Source organism: Furipterus horrens, unplaced genomic scaffold (genome assembly GCF_987537825.1).
Source record: "Furipterus horrens unplaced genomic scaffold, mFurHor1.1.pri manual_scaffold_5, whole genome shotgun sequence".
Taxonomy (NCBI): domain Eukaryota; kingdom Metazoa; phylum Chordata; class Mammalia; order Chiroptera; family Furipteridae; genus Furipterus; species Furipterus horrens.
In genome coordinates this window covers 183,839,159-183,847,961 of record NW_028327175.1, presented here as the reverse complement: position 1 = coordinate 183,847,961, position 8,803 = coordinate 183,839,159, and the positions used below count along the sequence as shown (strand labels likewise).

Below are 8,803 nucleotides of genomic sequence, written 5' to 3'. Positions count from 1 at the left end.
GCAGCTGTGGGCACTGAGCTCTTGACTCCCCTGCTTGCCCCACAGAGGGGCTCTAGAAAAGAGAATAATGCAGCTCAGGTCAGGGAGAAGCAGATCTCTCCTGCCCTCCTCCCCTAGGCCCCCTACTCAGAAGGAAAAGCAATTTCCCATATTAATGTACCTGAGTCCCAAACCTGCTGACCTGTGAAAAACCCTTTCTAGCAATTTATTTGTCTCTTCTTGCTAAGACAACTGCCTCATTATTTTAAGTCACGCACACAACAGAGACACTGGCTCTCCTGCTCTCAGACAGGCTTTCCATTGAGGGCCAAAGAAAGCCCAGGAGGGGTCTCAAGTCAAGGGCATCTGGCCCCAGGAAAACATCACTGGGAAGGGCCACTTACAGTACTCTGGGTCCACAAGCAACTCCTTAGAGGTCCCAGTTGGCAAGGGATTTGGCCAGAGAAGAACCAGATCAAGAGCAAAGCTGAGCTCATGCCAACAGACAGTAAAAGAACCACCGGAAGCTTCTGTTTACTACCCGTGAAACCAGGGCACCTTTGTCATGGCAGACCCCCTGGGAGAGCTTTCATGAGTTCCAGTGGACTCAGCTATGATCAAAGAGTTGTATTTTAAAAGGCCTATTCTCAGGTAGCAATAGAAAAAAAATATCTCACCCCACCCCCATTCCTTCCTTTGCTGGAAAAGAATGGATGTGAGAGACTGGTCAGATCAAAAACAACTCAGAAATGGGAACTCGGCTCATAGTAGGACAAATGCTGATTCAGCACCTGGTGCAGGGCTCCCAGGCTCTCCAGTGCACGTGGGAAAGAAGAGATTGCACAAGAGCTAATGACAGTGCCCTGCCCCCCGCCAGCCACCCTTGGCCAGAGAGGAGAGTAATGGAAGGGCAGAAGCTTGGGAGTCTGAGAGTATCTGGGCTCAAACAAGCTCCCTCTGGCATGAGGCATGTTGTCAACCTCTTGATGTGCCTCCTTTCCTCATCTGTAAAATGGAGATAGTATCAGTCATAGTGGAAACTCAATTTACATTATTTCTCCCCCTTTATATGTTTGCTTTACTCCACTTTGTGAAGTCCTTCAAAACTCACCTCTCCATTGAAATATGAGCTGTCTACCCCTCTACCTCTGTGGCCTCCTAGTACTGCTTAAAGGCCATCAGATATTTTCATACAGTGCATCAAACTCTTTTCAGAGTGGATGTGCTGCTGCTTGATTACAAACACAGCTTCTTGAGGGCAGGCTGTCTTTATTCTTATTGTGGATGCCCCCTGGGATCAGCACAGGACTGGTGCAGGGTGGGAACTCAAGCAAGAGGTGTTTAACCAGCTGATCACGGAGGGAGAAGGGAACTGTGGGTAATAAAAGTCAGTCCGCTGGATCGGCCACTTAAGAACTAGCTCAGTGTGTACTGAGGGTGTGACCTGTCCATTGCATACAGGGGATGAGGGATGGATGGTTGTGTGGATAGCATGATCTTTTCCTGGGGAGATTTTCTGTGCTCTTTGTCCCTTCAAGTTTACCCTGAATCTCTACCTTCTTTCCCCCTCCACAGGCTATTATTCTAGCCAGGCTGCACCCAGAGGCTTGTGAGGCAAGCTGATTCATTTTCTCACTTGATTATGCTATATAAATAAATAATATACAAACAACTCAGTGTCACATCTCAAACATTTCTGCCAATGCTGTCAGCTTCCTAATTCATACCCTTGCCTGGCAGGCATTCAGCAGCCTGTCCCCCTCAGCTCCTTGTGAGCCCCCAACAGGTCGTGCCAGGCCTGGTGCAGTCTGCATTATGCCCAGTCAGTGACCTGCTCTACTGCCCACCCTGAAGGCATAAACAACTCAGACAAGTTTAGAATGAGGCAGTTCAGTGCCATCGCATTCCCAGGTGCAGGGTTACCAAGATCATGTAGAAAAAAAGATCTGTCTTGGAAGAAATGCCAGGATGGTCCCTCTAGAACTTCCTTCCACAGCCTTAGCTGTGCCCACCCCAAATCGCATCCCCCGGGAAGCCTTCGTGATTGCTCAGCCCCCACAGATCATTTCCCCTCACTGACCTCTGCAGCCTCCTGTCTGCTCTGTGTGGAAGATGGAACTGCCTCTTCCCCTCCACTCACATTTCAGCCTCAGCGCATCTGAAAAAGGCACCTTTTATCAGTTCCTCCCCAAAGGACGTTCAACAAAACACCTGAACAGTACTCCTCCAAACTGTCCATCGGGAACAGCAGAAGTCTGAGAAACTGTCATAACCAAGAAGAGCCTACAGAGATATCATGATGAAATGTAGTAATGAGGTATCCTAGATGAGATCCTGGATCAGGAAAAGGACATAAGGACTAAGGAGATCTCCAATCAAGATGGATGTGTAGGTCAACACACTTCGCCTCCTCACACAACTACAGAAAAAATTATAACCAGACCTCGAAACAAATAACACCCAGAACCATCAGAAAATCAAGCTGTATGGAAGTCTGACAACTGAGGATTTAAAGAAGCCACATTCATCCAGATGGGTAGGAGGGGCGGAGAGGCATGGAGACCCGGTGTGGCGCAAAGAGGGGATGGAGCGAGTGGTCCCACATTCACATGTGGTAGATAAAAACCAGGAAGGTTACATCGGGAATGAAAGATCCCAGCCCCAGGCCAGACCACAGAGCCCAGGGTTCCAGTGCCAGGAAGATAAAGCTCCAGTGGGGGTTGGGGCAGCGAAAGAAACAGCCAGATTTTCAGTACACTCCACTTAAAGGGCCCAAACTTAGAACTCATGCAGACCCGCCCCCTCTGGGATTCAGCACCAGGGCAACAGCTGGAAGGGCACCATACGGGGAGTAAGCAAAGTGACCAAAAATAGGGCGAGTGCTGGGCAAACCTCCAGAAGCCAGGCAGCAGCATTGTCCCTTGTCTGAGCCCTCCCTTCCACATAATTTACCCAATTTACCTAAGGTCCCACCCCACACAATTTACAGGTGCCTTTTCTACAACAGGCCACACTACTAAGACAGGGAGTCAAAGCAACTCTACCTAATACACATAACCAAGCACAGGGAAGCTGCCAAATTTGAGGAGACAATAAAATATGGCCCAGATGAAAGAACAGAACAAAACCCCAGAAAAAAAACTAAATGAAACAGAGGTAACCAACCTAACAGATACAGAGTTCAAAACAGTGGTTATCGGGATGCTCAAAGAACCCACTGGGTATAGTAACAGCATAAAAAAGACCCAGGAAGAGCTCTTTCCATCTCCAGCTGCCGCAGCGAGAGGAGCCACCGCCATGTCTGCCCACCTGCAATGGATGGTCATCCGGAACTGCTCCAGCTTCCTGATCAAGAGGAACAAGCAGACGTACAGCACCGAACCCAATAACCTGAAGGCCCGCAACTCCTTTCACTACAACGGGCTGATTCACCGCAAGACGGTGGGCGTGGAGCCAGCGGCCGATGGCAAAGGCATGGTGGTCGTCATGAAGCGGAGATCCGGCCAACGAAAGCTGGCCACCTCCTACGTGCGGACCACCATCAACAAGAACACCCGGGCCACCCTGAGCAGCATCCGGCACATGATCCGCAAGAACAAGTACCGCCCAGATCTGCGCATGGCCGCCATCCGCAGGGCCAGCGCCATTCTGCCCAGCCAGAAGCCCGTGATGGTGAAGAGGAAGCGGGCCCATCCCACCAAGAGCTCCTGAGCACCCCCTCCCCCCAAAGCAATAAAGGTATCAGCCAGCGTTCTTCAAAAAAAAAGAAACCCAGGAAGAAATGAAAGTTACATTAAGTAAAATAAAGTAAAATCTACAGGGAACCAACAATGGAGAAGATGACGCCGAGATTCAAAACAACTATTTGAAACATAAGGAAGAAATAAGCATTCAGCAAAAAGAAAAAAAACGAGGATAGTATAAAGAGCCTCTGGGACACCTCCAAATATACCAACATCTGATTCATAGGGATGCCAGATGGAGAAGAGAAAGAGCAAGAAATTGAAAGCTTATGTGAAAAAATAATGAAGGAAAACTTCCCTAATTTGGTGAAGGAAATAGAACTACAGGTCCAGGAAGCACAGAGAGTCCCAAGCAAGCTAGACCCAAAGAGGACCAAGACACATCATAATTAAAATGCTAAAGGTTAAAGATAAAGAGAGAATCTTAAAAGCAGCAAGTGAAAAGAAGAGAGTTACCTACAAAGGCATTCCCATAAGGCTGTCAGCTGGTTTCTAAAAAGAAACTTTGGAATCAAGAAGGGACTGGCTAGAAGTATTCAAAGTAACGAAAGACAGGACCTACAACCAAGATTTCTCTATATAGCAAGGCTATCATTTAGAATGGAAGGGAAGAGTAAGTGCTTCCCAGACAAGGTAAAGCTAAAGGAGTTCATCATCACCAAGCCCTTATTATATGGAATGTTAAAGGGACTTATTTAAGAAAAACAAGATCAAAACTATGAACGTTAAAGTGGCAATAAATTCATGATTATCAACAACTGTATCTAAAAAACAAACTAAGCAAACAACCAGAACAGGAACAGAACCACAGATACAGAGATCATTTGGAGGATTATCAGCTGGGAAAGAGGAGGGGTGAGAATGGGGAAAAGATGCAGGGATTAAGAAGCATAATTGGTAGGAACAAAATAGACAGGGGTATATTAAGAATAGTATAGGAAATGGAGAAGCCAAAGAACTTACATGCATGACTCATGGATATGAACTAAGTGGAGGATTGCTAGAGGGAATGAATGGGGTACCAGGTGGAGGGGAGCAAAGAGGAAAAACTGGTACAACTGTAATAGCATAATCAATGAAATACATTTTTAAAAAACTAAGGAAACCTGAGCAAAGTATGAACTTTAGTTAATAATAATGTTGAAACATTAGTTCATTGCATAGGGTAAATGTACCATACTGATGTAAGAACTTAACAATAATGGAAATGTGTGTAGGGTATCCAGAACTCTAGCTTACTATCTTTGCAATTTTTTGTAAATCTAAAACTGTTCTAAAATTAAGTTTATTTTTTTAACGAAGTTAATGAAAAATTTTGTACTTCAAACTCTATCTACCCTGAAACCCTAATGCATATACCTCCCAGGGCAGAGCAAGTTCAGATACTGTATTACAACACCATTTAGTGCCCCAGTAAGCTCAGCCTCCTGTAAGACAAGAACCAAGTATTCTCTTTCTTTGTGGATAGAGTTTTAACACAGAGCCAAACATATAGTGGGTGCGTAATAAAAACCTAATGATTGTTTAAAACCCCTCAGGACCTCGGAAAGCTTTGGAGGTGAGAGGGGCCCAGTTTTGCATTTTAGTGTAATATATATTTCCCACAAAGATATCAACTGATGTGATAAGTTAAATGAGGCAAATTATTGCAACTTCACAATTAGCTGGCCTGTACACATAATACTGAGTCGTTCATAATACTTAATACTGAATGCATTAAGTACTCATAATATCAGAGGTTGCGCATGATCTCTCTTAATGCTCACAACAACTCTAAGTAGTAGAGAGTTACAATTGTTGTACTCCCCACTTTATAGACAAGGAAACTGGAGGTCAGTAAGTTTATGTGACTTACTCAAGGTCATAGGGCTACTTATCTTAATGCACTCTGAGCCAGGACATTCTACTTGTGTTAACTACCTACCAATCTATGTTACTTGTTTCAACCTGTTTCTCAACATAGTCAGTGGGTTCCATGTTCCAATGATGCAAATTCCCAACAAGTAGGTCAAAATAAACAAGTCTTTCTAAAAGCCTCTGTCTAGAGTAACAGAGGGGTGTCCCAGAGTTTCCAGAAAGGCTGCTTTTCCTCCACAGCAGATGGCCTGTCTTTCATCTGCTGCTATATGCTTGGTTCTGGTCCTGGCTCTGCCATTTGTGGCTGTATCACCTCAGGTTGGCCTCAGGGTCCAGCTAGAACATTCCAGGACTCTTCAGACATGAGTGGTGCCCTGAGCGGGCAGCGCTGCCTGTGTCAGAAGCCTGCAGTGGAGACACAAATGGATCCACATCTAGGGAGCCAACCTGTCTTTGTCTTTTCACCCCAAATAATCCCAGCTTAATCCTTCAAAGCCTGGACTCCATCATCATCCGTCATCCAGGGCTCAGGGCTCAGCAATGACTTGCCCATCACCCCTCCTCTGGGTCTGATTTTGGTTCCTACAAAGTCACCTGAAGTAGGGATGATCCCGAGCTCTAGCACAGAAAGCTCCTTGAGTAAAGCAGATGAGGAAAGATGCATTTAAAACTTTCCCTCAGGGACCCCTTGTTTGGGCTTCCATCCATTCCTGCAAGAGAATACATTTGATTGTCGGGCTATAATTAGAAATATAAGTAGCATTGACAATCTGTGGGAAGGCAGGCGCCATCCATTCCAGCTCCCAATCTCTTCTCAACAAGCCCTGCAGACACATGCCCAAATCTTCCTGGTGCTGCAGCTGCTGCTGACTTCCCACAGAGGAACAGAACCAAGACAACAAGGCTCGCTGTCAGGCAGGCCGAGGCCCCTGCTTGCCTGCTGGCTCTGTCTAATGCCTCCAGAAGAAGCCCAGGAAGGAATGTCATCACCTTGTCCTCTCTAGGAAGTCCTGGAATGCCAAAGTACCTTTGAAGGGTAAGGCATCAGGCTAGAGTCTGGGAGACCTGGAATCTAGTCCCAACATTGGCACTAACAAGCTGTGAGGGCTTTGAGGTGTGTCAACCATCCTCCCTGGGACTCAATTTCCTCTTAGATTTAATTATTTTCAATCTTGTATTAATGACACAATTAATTGTAGTAATACCTGAACTGCTTACCCTATAATGATGATACATGAATGCAGTTAGATGACAGACAACAGCCCTTTCTGTTCACAGAGAACTTACTTTATGCAAGGTCCTGAGCTCAAGCCTTTTACATTCATCAGAAACTAAGCATTCTGTGCATAATAAATTACTACCGGGTCTGCTGCATGGGCAACAGCAGACCCTCCATATCACCCTGCCCAGGCTCTGTAGCTTCAGCTTCACTTCAACACGGGAGGAGACAGATACCGTGTCACTGCTGAGTCGGACTGCACAGCCATTCTCGGCGGTGCAGATAGACTCTTAAGAAGCTACACCATCGTCTCTCGAGACGGACGGCTGCCGACGACGAAATTACTACCATCTTAGCTGCTGAGAAACAGTATCTGTTCGTTAGGTTTTAACTATGTAATTCAGAAGCCCCGGCCCACTGTGGCCAGGTTTCTCTGCTCAGGGTAACGTAGGCTGCAACCCAGGTGTCAGCCAGGCTGCGTTCTTCTTGGGCACCTCTGGGGAAAACCCCACTGCTAAGTACTGTACTTCCTTCTAGTTGTGGGAGCGAAGTCCTTGCTTTCTTGCTGGCTGTCCTTTAGGGGCTGTTCTCGGCTCCTACAAGAATCCTCATTCCTTGCCACGTAGCTCCCTCCACCTGCAAGGCAGTCATTGAGAACTTCTCTTGCCTGAATCCTCCTCATGCTTCACATCTCTGAACTTCCCTGCCTCTGACCCAGATCCAGACTTAAAGGGCTTATGTGATGAGGTAAGGCCCACCCAGGTCAGTTCTCTATATTAACCTCAGCTGATTTGGGACCTTAATAATATTTGCAAAGTCACATCACAGTCATACCTAGATTGGTGTCTGAATCATTGGGAAAAGGCTCATGTATACTGGGGCCCAGAATCTTGAGACTAGCTCAGAATTCTGCCTAGCACAGAGTTTTTGGCTATTACAAATAAAGCTGCTATAAAATTTGGGGAAAAAAAATAAGTATTTTACATGCATTTAAATCTGGTCAATGTGGGATAGACTGACTTGTATGTCCTAACCCTCAATCAAAGATCCATTAAATAGCTGAGCCATTCTAGGTGCTTCTTGCCTCTAAACCAACAGGCAGAAAAAGGAGGCAGAGCCATGGCTGGGGTGACTGATCCAGGGAAGGTGATTGATCCAAATGGAAATTGGGTTGCTGGTCCCCAATGGGGCAAGAGAAATTATGTCTGGAGCTCCGGGGAATCTCTGGGTACATCTGATATTCTTTTGTCCAATAATCTTGGCCAATGCAAAGAGCAGCAATCTAATAGGCCCCACAAGAATGCATGCTTGGGACACCCACCAGGTGAAGCACCCCACGCAGCAGGAGCCCACCAGCAGCAGCAACAGCAGGCCTTCTGAACTTCTTGCCTTCCCTTTTGGAAGGGAAGAATCCAGCCACAGCCATCCTACCCCAGTGCTCATTTGCTGTGTTTTAAATCACAGAGGAATCTTCTACACAGACTTTAAGATTGAGTCACAGAATCTCCAGGTTGGCAGTCACTGCAGAAATGACTCGGTTCATAGGTATCTAGAGTAGTCAAACTCATGGAGACAGAAAGCACAGTGGAGGTTGCCAAGGGTCGGGGACGGGGATGGGTTCTGCAAGATGAAGAGAGATCTGGAGATTGGTTGCACAGCAATGTGAAATATCATACTTAATGCTCCCAAACTTAAAAATGGTTAAAATGGTAAATTTTATGTTATGTGCTTTTTAAAACTGTGGTAAACTTTTTTCATTAATTAAAAATGTTTAAAAAAAAAAACAATTCACAGTTTAAAAAATAATTCAGTTAAGCCATGACCACCATCAAAGATTAATTGTACGCTACAGCATCTTCTCTGAGAGGTCTGGTCCATCAATACCACCGGCCCCCTCTCCTTGTGCTCTGAACTGGGTGCACTGGGCAGTGGTGCCAGAGGAAGGGGAGTCTGGGTCGGGAAGCAGGGGAAACAGGATTTGGTTCTTGCCTTCTGTAACTGTGTG

At 46.1% G+C, this 8,803-nt stretch overlaps 1 pseudogene; it reads left to right on the top strand.

The window, feature by feature from the left end:
- Positions 1-3,240: 3,240 nt before the first annotated feature.
- Positions 3,241-3,732, top strand: LOC150010600 (large ribosomal subunit protein eL28 pseudogene; annotated as a pseudogene).
- The last annotated feature ends 5,071 nt before the right edge of the window (positions 3,733-8,803 follow it).